The sequence below is a fragment of the Crinia signifera genome, chromosome 7 (genome assembly GCF_055691185.1).
Source record: "Crinia signifera chromosome 7, ASM5569118v1, whole genome shotgun sequence".
NCBI lineage: Eukaryota > Metazoa > Chordata > Amphibia > Anura > Myobatrachidae > Crinia > Crinia signifera.
In genome coordinates, this window is record NC_139223.1 from 52,362,880 (window position 1) to 52,371,644 (window position 8,765).

An 8,765-nucleotide genomic window follows, 5' to 3' on the forward strand; every position below is an offset into this window, starting at 1 on the left:
TCCACAGTTAATAGGTCGCTGGTCTATAGGTCTACCTATGATAAAGATCGACATGGTCAAAAGGTCAAAACATTCAATAGGTCGACATGGTCAATGTCGACGTGAAAAAGGCTGAGCGTAGCTTACTGGAGCTTTCACATCGTGTAAGGGAGCTGAGCTGCTGCACATGTCCAGTGGCTGCAGCTTCTTCTATCAAGTTTGCTGTGTGTGTGTGTGGATCTGAGTCCACAATCAATGCACTTGACCGGAGAGCAGCTGCCAGGAGGAAGAAACTAGAGCATTACCATGAGGTGGGAGAATGTGTGCTTTGAAAATGTAGTCATGTTTCAATTATGTTTGTATATTTATTTATTATGGTATGTTTAACCTTTTCCTGACCACTTACCTTAATTAGATGTTTGATACAGCCTATACTATGGTATAGACATATACAAGATACTGTATAGTGTTAAATATTAATAATGAATTCCATACAGTATCATGTGTTAATTAATATCCAGGGTCGTTATTAGGTTCTTCTAGCTCTTCTCCAGACTCCCACTCTTGCTCCAATGTTCCAGTGGAAAATCTGTGTCCTGCATTTGGAAACCCTCTTCTAGAAATCCTGGGTTTGCCACTGCTGTAAATCGGATACTCTAGAACAGAATCCCTTGTTTTCATCTGCATCCCTTTACCTGGAGTGCATAGACCGTATTCAGGTCTGTTCGCAGCAGCGCTACATTTGCGCAGGGACCAATGTTGTCTTACTGCGCATGCGCATTTCCGCACATTTCTTGCAGTCTGTGCGCCGGGTGCACGCAAACAGGACAGCGGGCGGGGGAGCGGAGAGGGGCGTGGGGCGGCGGCCGGCACCATTAGCATATGGGAATGCCCCGCATATGGGAACACTGGGCGTTCTCATGTTGATGAGGCCATGACACAGGATGGACGGATGTCAGCTGCCCGCCCATTTCCTACCCAGCGTGCACGCATATGCAAGGTTGCTCAGAGCAACCTTACATATGCATGCACGTTCCACTTCTTTCGATGGTCGGTGACCATTGAAAGATGTGGGAGGTTCCCCTGGCCTGCAAATGGATGTTACTGTGTAACAGCCATTTGGGTACTTCTGTAGTTTCACGGCGCCAGCAGATCGCATGCGATATTGCATGCGATTTGACATCCGATATCGCATGCGATTTACTATCCATTTCATTACCCCTCTATCCACTAGGGCATGGAGTTGATTTTATATAGTGTTGCAAACGCAGCGAACCACCAAGCCCGAAGTATGGCGAGCGCAGCGTGCCCCGCGAGGGGCCAAGGAATGTATTTGACAGAATTGCATGCAAATGGCATGCAATATCGTGAGTCGCTTTGAAACAACATCCGTGTCTGCTCGCCACACTATATAAAATCAACTCCACGCCCAAGTGGATAGTGGGGTAATGAAATGGATAGTAAATCGCATGCGATATCGCATCCAATATCGCATGCGATATCGGATGCGATCTACTGGCGCCGTGAAACTACACAAGTACCGCCATTTGCATACCCTGCATGCGAATCGCACTTGCAAATGGGTGGTGGCAGCCACCCATTTGCAAGGCTGGGTTTGGATGATTCGCAAGGGTGCAAATTCACATCCGAACTAATCAACCAGAATAAGCCCCCATGTGTATTCCTGTATCAATTACAATTTGCTTTCTAATCTGGCTGCATTATAAAGGCCAGACCGGAGTCTTGTAAGAAGCACTTTACTAGCTGCTACTGCTGTATATAATAACTAGTAATCTGTTCCCAGTCTTCATCTCATGCCTGTCGCCATTGAGGTGGACAGAGACAGAACAACCTGACAGATACAACCATCAGAAGGACAGAAAGTTCAAAGCATCACAAAAGATTTGATGAATGTACTTCTCTTGTTCTGTAAGTGAGATTAGTGTCCGGACGTGAGGAAGGGAATAGAGTGGAGAAAAAATTCTCAGACTGACATTACTTATACATCCAATTAATATGTAACAACGCATACAATCTATGTAATGTTATTTGACTTCCCTGCCCTACTTACAATTTTCTATGCCTGAGATAAGTACTGGGGTGCATCCTTTTCCCCAAACCTGACAGGTCCAGTGCATGTTGCAGGCACGTTGATTGGCTGAGAGCCTTGACAGATAGCTCTCTCAGCCAATCAGCAGCTGCCCATTGATTTTTTTTTGTATTTTGAGAGATGCAGGCCACCCACCGCTGCCTGTTCCCTCTGCTTTTCTTCTCCTGGGTGCCACTCTCTCCTCAGCAGCTGCAGAATGCAGAGCGGGGAGAGCGTATCTTCTGCCCAGGTCTTCCCTGCTCAGCAGACATGAGGGGGGGGGGGGATTCAGGTTGGTTTGCAAAAGCAATCTTCTTTAATGGACACAACCGTGTGCACTGCAGGTGGTGTGTTCAAACTGAAATCCAAATTGCAGTGTAAAAATAAACAGCCAGTATTTATTCTGCACAGAAGCAAAATAACTCACCCAAATGTAACTCTCTCTACACTGCCATGTTACATCTGCCCCGCCTGCAGTGCACATGATTTTGGCCATTAAAGAAGGAGTTTGCTTTTGCAAACCAACCTGAATCACCCCCTAGGTGTGTGCCAGCGGGTGCGCCCACTGTGCATATTTATTTTATGCAACCAATCAGTCGTGCGGACTTATGTGTTTCTGCAGCAGTTATTGAAGAAAAAGGGCTTCGTTATCCATGAAGAGTGAGGGCATCATGGCTCATAGGATAGCCCCAGGTAAGTCAATTAGCTGCAGTAAATTAGCACAGCTAATTAAATACCTCCATATGTCTAAGACACTGAACAGTGTTATGTGATGACTGCTGATGACTCTAGTCAGACTATTGACTGTTGCATGGGCGATTGAGACATTTAAGGTATGAGTATGTAGAAAAACTTCAAGAAGGGACAGTTACAGGAATGGCTATAAGCAACCCTGATTGTCCGGTATGTGATCCCAACTGCCTTCCCCAAATCAGCAACTAAAGCTGGGGCACCATTATTGTCAGTGCACATAGATTTGTGTGTTGTCTAAATTCTGGTATTTTATGACATTAATGACAATTTTACAAGGATGACCCAAATGATATGCAAAATGTGTACTACAATAATTTAGATTTCTTTAAGCGGGGGGGGCGTCATATGTAGTTAGATAGTTAATTTCTACATGTTGTCTCTTAACTGTCTGAGTAAATATTATCAACCAAACTTAAAGGTCAGACTCCAGGTGCAGGACTTGTTTACATGCTTCTATAAAAAAAAGTATCAAGTCTGTCACTAAGTTACTGGAATGCCACAGTGCTGTACAACACTAAGCCTGAGAGAGATTTAACCTTAGCATATTGAATGCTGTTGTCTACTATTGCATGTGCCCTGCTATTTTAAATAAATTAATAAACTGGTTTGGAATAAATGGGTGGACTAAACTCTTTGCTCACCTCTGCAATACACCTACCAGCTTGTAGGCACATGTCCATAACACTTTTATTTCAAACACGACTAATTACAAGTCAGACCTGATTGTCCCGGCAGCTCCCCGGGAAGGATCACATGCGATTAGGCACTTGATGTGCTAAGTGCTCCCACTGGCGCTGCCCGGCAGTGGCTTCTCCTGCATGGCTCACTGGTTCCCTCCGCCGCCCACCCTGCTCCCTCCACCCGGCTCTCTGGTAGCCGGCATTCCCCACCCGCTGCTGTAACCCGCACGGATCCGGGCTACACATAAGATTTAGCAAATCTTATGTGCAGCCAGGCTGACCTCCTGAGTACAATCCAATGCGCACGGGACCGCGCATCAGGTTGGACAGGATGTCTACATGTGCGATTTGGGCCAATTTCAGAGCCCGATTCATCTGAATCGGGTGAAATCGTGCCCAGATCGCATAGTATATGGGGCCTTTAGCCTTCATTTACCAACAACATCCCAGCATGTACCAATCACCCTTCCACATTCACCAACAACAACCAGCCCGGAATCACCCATCTCATCTTCCACCAACACCCCTGCAGCACCCACCTGCAAACAACTACACTACTTATTACTACTCATTTATAACCTACCACAACTAATACAAGGGACATTAAGAATCATGGGTATGAAAATCCTGTTCAAGTTTACAATTAATTAAAATGCAATGAAGTGAATCCATTTAAATATGAACTTCTCATTACCGAGGTCCATAAAATATTGCGGAGTGATGTGACCTTATGACAATATTAACATATGCTAGGTTGACATTGCAAATGTCGCCATTATGGATGGACGTGCGCTGTGTCAACATGGAGTACCTCTCAACATTCTGGAGATTACATTAGGATTGTAGACATATTATATATAAACTGGATAAACTGAGAGATCATCAAAGGTAGCTGACAATGGAGCTACAGTGGGTCTCCAGCAGTCTCCCAGTATAATTGCCATTATCCAGTGACAGACTACTTTTCCAGGTATAAAGGGCCCGATTCTGGTTCACTCGGAGTAAACCGAATTCGGCTCCTGCCCTAATGGTCGGGGTTTGCTCATGCCCTTACTGCGGGCGGCCGCTGCAATTTGCAATGTCTCCAGGCCGTCCTCACTGAGTGGTGCAGGTCAGGGGCGTGTGGCGGCAGGCGCGGGTGTTGCCATGGAAATGCTGGCCGTTCCCATGGGACTGCAGGTTGGACGAGGTGTGCCGGCCAGTCTCCACTGACTTATATTTGCGACGGCAGGGGAAATCGTTCGATGGTCACGGACCATCAAATTATTTCTCCACTAGCGGGCACATGTGAGGGGATGTGACACATCCCCTCACATGGTTGTGAGCGGGAATGGCGGTGGGGGGCGTTCAATCGCCGGGGCGGCATCAGACTAGGTAAGCTGCTAGTTTCGCAGCTTACCAAAGCAACTAGAATCACCCCCAATATGTACTATTCTATCTGTCGCAGTCAGCAGAACATACTATAATATAACAGATCTGCAGTGCATTTATTCATCTTCCCGTACTTCTTCTCATCATCCACCTGCTGCAATGTAACCATTATATACAGTTATACTAACTGCATTATATTTAGGAAAAGCTACTAGAGCCCCAGCTGTCTCTCTCCCTCATGATGAACGTATGGATAAATCCATAGAAAATCCCTGCAGACCTGCATGAATAGTGGGTTTGTGTAGTACATTTGCAGCAGCTAAAAAATGGAAACCCCTGTCTCATTTTCATTAAAATGTCATTATCTGGAGAAGGCAACCCTGGGGGATCGAGTGAGTGATTCCATCCTCGCTGAATGGCTTTCTAAACCTTGCAAATCCATTTTTCATTGGACTCTTACATCCATATTAGGAGCATTCATCACGTCCAACACAGAGGTTTCCATCTATTTTTTTTTTTGTATTCTGATTTAATCATATATAAAGAGAGCTTTGTATAGCTACAGTACTTGTATTCTCTACAATGGGCAGTCAGGGTGTGGTGCCTGCTTTGCACTCACTCCATAGCAGAGACTATTAACAGCTTAAGATGGATTTGCATCCAGCTACATGTAAATCTAGAAAAAATTAAAGCAAATGAAAAAAACTTCTTAATGGCAATATATGCATATATGTAAATATTATCTATATATAAATAGCAAAATACCCCACGCCTCTGATGTGAAGTACCACCAGTGGCCACTAGAGGCCATTCGACAGTTCAAATTAATATTTTACAGAAAGTGAAAGCAAAATGATCTGTTTTTAAACTTGCTGTATATGGACAGAGGGAGCTGTGATGGCAGAGATTGGAAGTAGGAGCAGATTGGGTCTATGCCGTCATTTTGTACTCATTTCCATGGGCAGATTTAGGACTCTGGCCACCCCAAGGCACAACATTATTACCCCCCCCCCCCCCATGAAATGTAAATAATAATACATTTTTGTTTTTGCGCGCCCCCCCCCCCCCCCCCCCCGCCCATAGAATGGAATGTGACTCCTGATAGAATAGAATATAATGTACCTCTCCTTCCCTATATTGGAGTATAATGTGCCTTCCCCTCCCCAAAGTATACAATGTAATGGGCCTCCCCCTCCTTTAGTGGGAATTGGAGCCCCACACTCCCTTTAGATGCCATGCATTGTGTGTACGATGGACTCGGTCAGTGTGATTAGCGGTGTGTGTCCAATGGACTAAGCCAGTGTGATCAGCTGTGTGTCTGATAGACCCAGCTACTGTGATCAGCTATGTGTGTCTGATGGACTCTGCCAGTGTGATCAGCTATGTGTATCCTACTGTATGTACCCGGCCAGTGTGATCAGATATGGGTGTCTCATGTAGTCGGCCAGTGTGATCAGCTATGCGTGTCCAATGAACTCGGCTAGTGTGATCAGCTATGTGTGTCTGATGGACTCTGCCAGTGTGATCAGCTGTGTGTATCCTACTGTATGTACTCGGCCAGTGTGATCAGATATGGGTGTCTCATGTAGTCGGCCAGTGTGATCAGCTATGCGTGTCCAATGAACTCGGCTAGTGTGATCAGCTATGTGTGTCTGATGGACAAAAAATTCATACTCACCTACCCAGGGTTTAGTGATCAGTGGTCCGATGAGGGCTCATGGTCATCGTGGTTCTCTAGTCAGTTATAGTAGAACCAGTAAGGTCATATATGTTGCATTTAATGATGGTTCTCATATGTTCTGGTTTTCGTAGGAGTATCTAGATCTTGCTCAAATTCTCCTGATACAACCAGGCTAATAGTATTAGTGGCTATTGACAGCTACATATAACTGTTTTAGAGCATGCGGAACTCATTGCCGTGCAAGCTTTCACTTTAAGTAAATTGAAGCCAAGCATTGTGTACATAAACCCTGAACTGACTTTCACCATGGCCATTGATTTTGGTAGCAATACAGAAATAATGTAATATACTGTAGTACATAAATAAGACCATGGCAGTGAGGATCGCCTTACCTTGCAAACACATTTTTCCTATTAATTCAGTATGTAAAATAAATCTTTTGTAGGTTTTATTGAATAATATTTGTGCATTATTTGAAGCTTAGATTCATAGCTTGTGTTCCAAGTAAACACATTTGTTTGAATTAATCAATATGGCCTCCGGCCAAATGACTGGTGCATCATAGCAGTTTCTCTAAAACTCCGCTATCTTCCTTCATATAATAAACTGCATACTTTACAAAGAAACCTACAGTAGATGCAATAGTCCATAGCAGTCATCGCAACATTGCTCCACTTACAAGTAAATATTTGAAGGCTCACAGAAATGATCAGGAATTTAAAGAGATAAAAAGAAAAAAAAATTTCAGAATCGCCGGATGCTTCCGATGGCACAGGGCCAATCAATGATTTCAGAGCTGAGTGCAGGCCGCCCGCTACTTTGATATAGATATATACATATATGAATCAGTCCAAGGAACAGGCAGAGGCACTCAGGAGGTCTTTTCAAAAAACTTTAAATAGTGGCAAAGTGGCTTCCAATGTTTTGGGGTTAACAAACCCCTTTATCAAGGTGTAACCAGTGCAAATAAAACAACATACCTTTATACCTGTGTCAAGTGAAGTGGGGAGCTCCCCGGCTTCGGAGAGGATGTCTGAAGTCATGTCCGGGATCGGAGGTCATTAGTGACACGTTTCATGTCTAGGCGTCCCGGTTGCTTGGTGACTGGGCCGGCCGAGACATTCTCCTTTGGCTGTGAGTTAGCGTCTCTGTTGCCGGGTAACCACTCATGTGTCAGTGGAAGCCCTTCAGGCTCCGGAGGCGGGGTTCCCTGGTGATACAAACACACTGATATATAATATACAATAAATAGCGATAAATACATGAATAAATAATTCTAAAGCGCTTACAAGAAGCTGAAAATACGTACAGCTAAGGTGATGTGAAATAATAAAGTTAAAAAAGAGATAATAACATAAAGTCCAGTGCAATTCTCCTTTCACAGGGACATGTGAGCGAGCGCAGTGGTCCCTAGGGCCACCAGAGCCCTTTGGCCGATTGTCTCGTCGGATAAAAAATGGCCCTGTTACAGAAATACCGTCCCTGTGACGAAGTCCATGTGACGAAACGCGTAGGGACGTGGCTCAGTGACGGTCAAGGAAGCCGGAGTCTCGAGGAGTGCAACCATCTCCACCCTGTCCGACGCTGTGCGCTGACTGTTTGTGCTTTTAATGTGTGGCACTGGGAGCCCCCAATCTCGGTAAAGTGATCCATTAAATGATTTAATAAAAATTTATATAAAACTATTATAAAAGTTCTTTAATTTGTTTGAAGTCTGTCAATCATTTCAATTGACAACGAAAACACCCAACACGTTTCGCCATAACGACTTCTTCAGGGGTAACGTTCCATAAGATGATGTATAGTGGATATAAATACAGGTGTGTCACCTTCTGGTAAGTATAAGCATAGGAGGACCTCATACGAGTCCTAATTTTAATGCGCAATTAAACGGCATCAATTTCCATAAAATATTTTTTCAAATCAACTGGTGTGGAAGGGGGACTGATTAGGGGGACTGATTAGGTCTTCCAAAAAGTGCCTCAGATAGAGTCGAACAGGTTAGTCTATCACAAGCTGCAGGTCCTGCAGCTTGTGATAGACTAACCTGTTTGACTCTATCTGAGGCACTTTTTGGAAGACCTAATCAGTCCCCCTTCCAGACCAGTTGATTTTAAGAAATATTTTATGGAAATTGATGCCGTTTGATTGCGCATTAAAATTATGACTCCTATGAGGTCCTCCTATCTTATTTATATCCACTAAAACAAAT

At 44.3% G+C, this 8,765-nt stretch overlaps 1 long non-coding RNA gene across 1 annotated transcript in view; it reads right to left on the bottom strand.

The window, feature by feature from the left end:
• The window catches only part of LOC146019445 (uncharacterized), a 51,226-nt gene extending 43,598 nt beyond the window's left edge, over positions 1–7,628 (bottom strand). Inside the window, exon 1 of the long non-coding RNA XR_014450546.1 lies at positions 7,534–7,628. This is a non-coding gene — a long non-coding RNA (uncharacterized LOC146019445). The remainder of the gene's footprint in view (positions 1–7,533) is intronic.
• Positions 7,629–8,765: the final 1,137 nt, after the last annotated feature.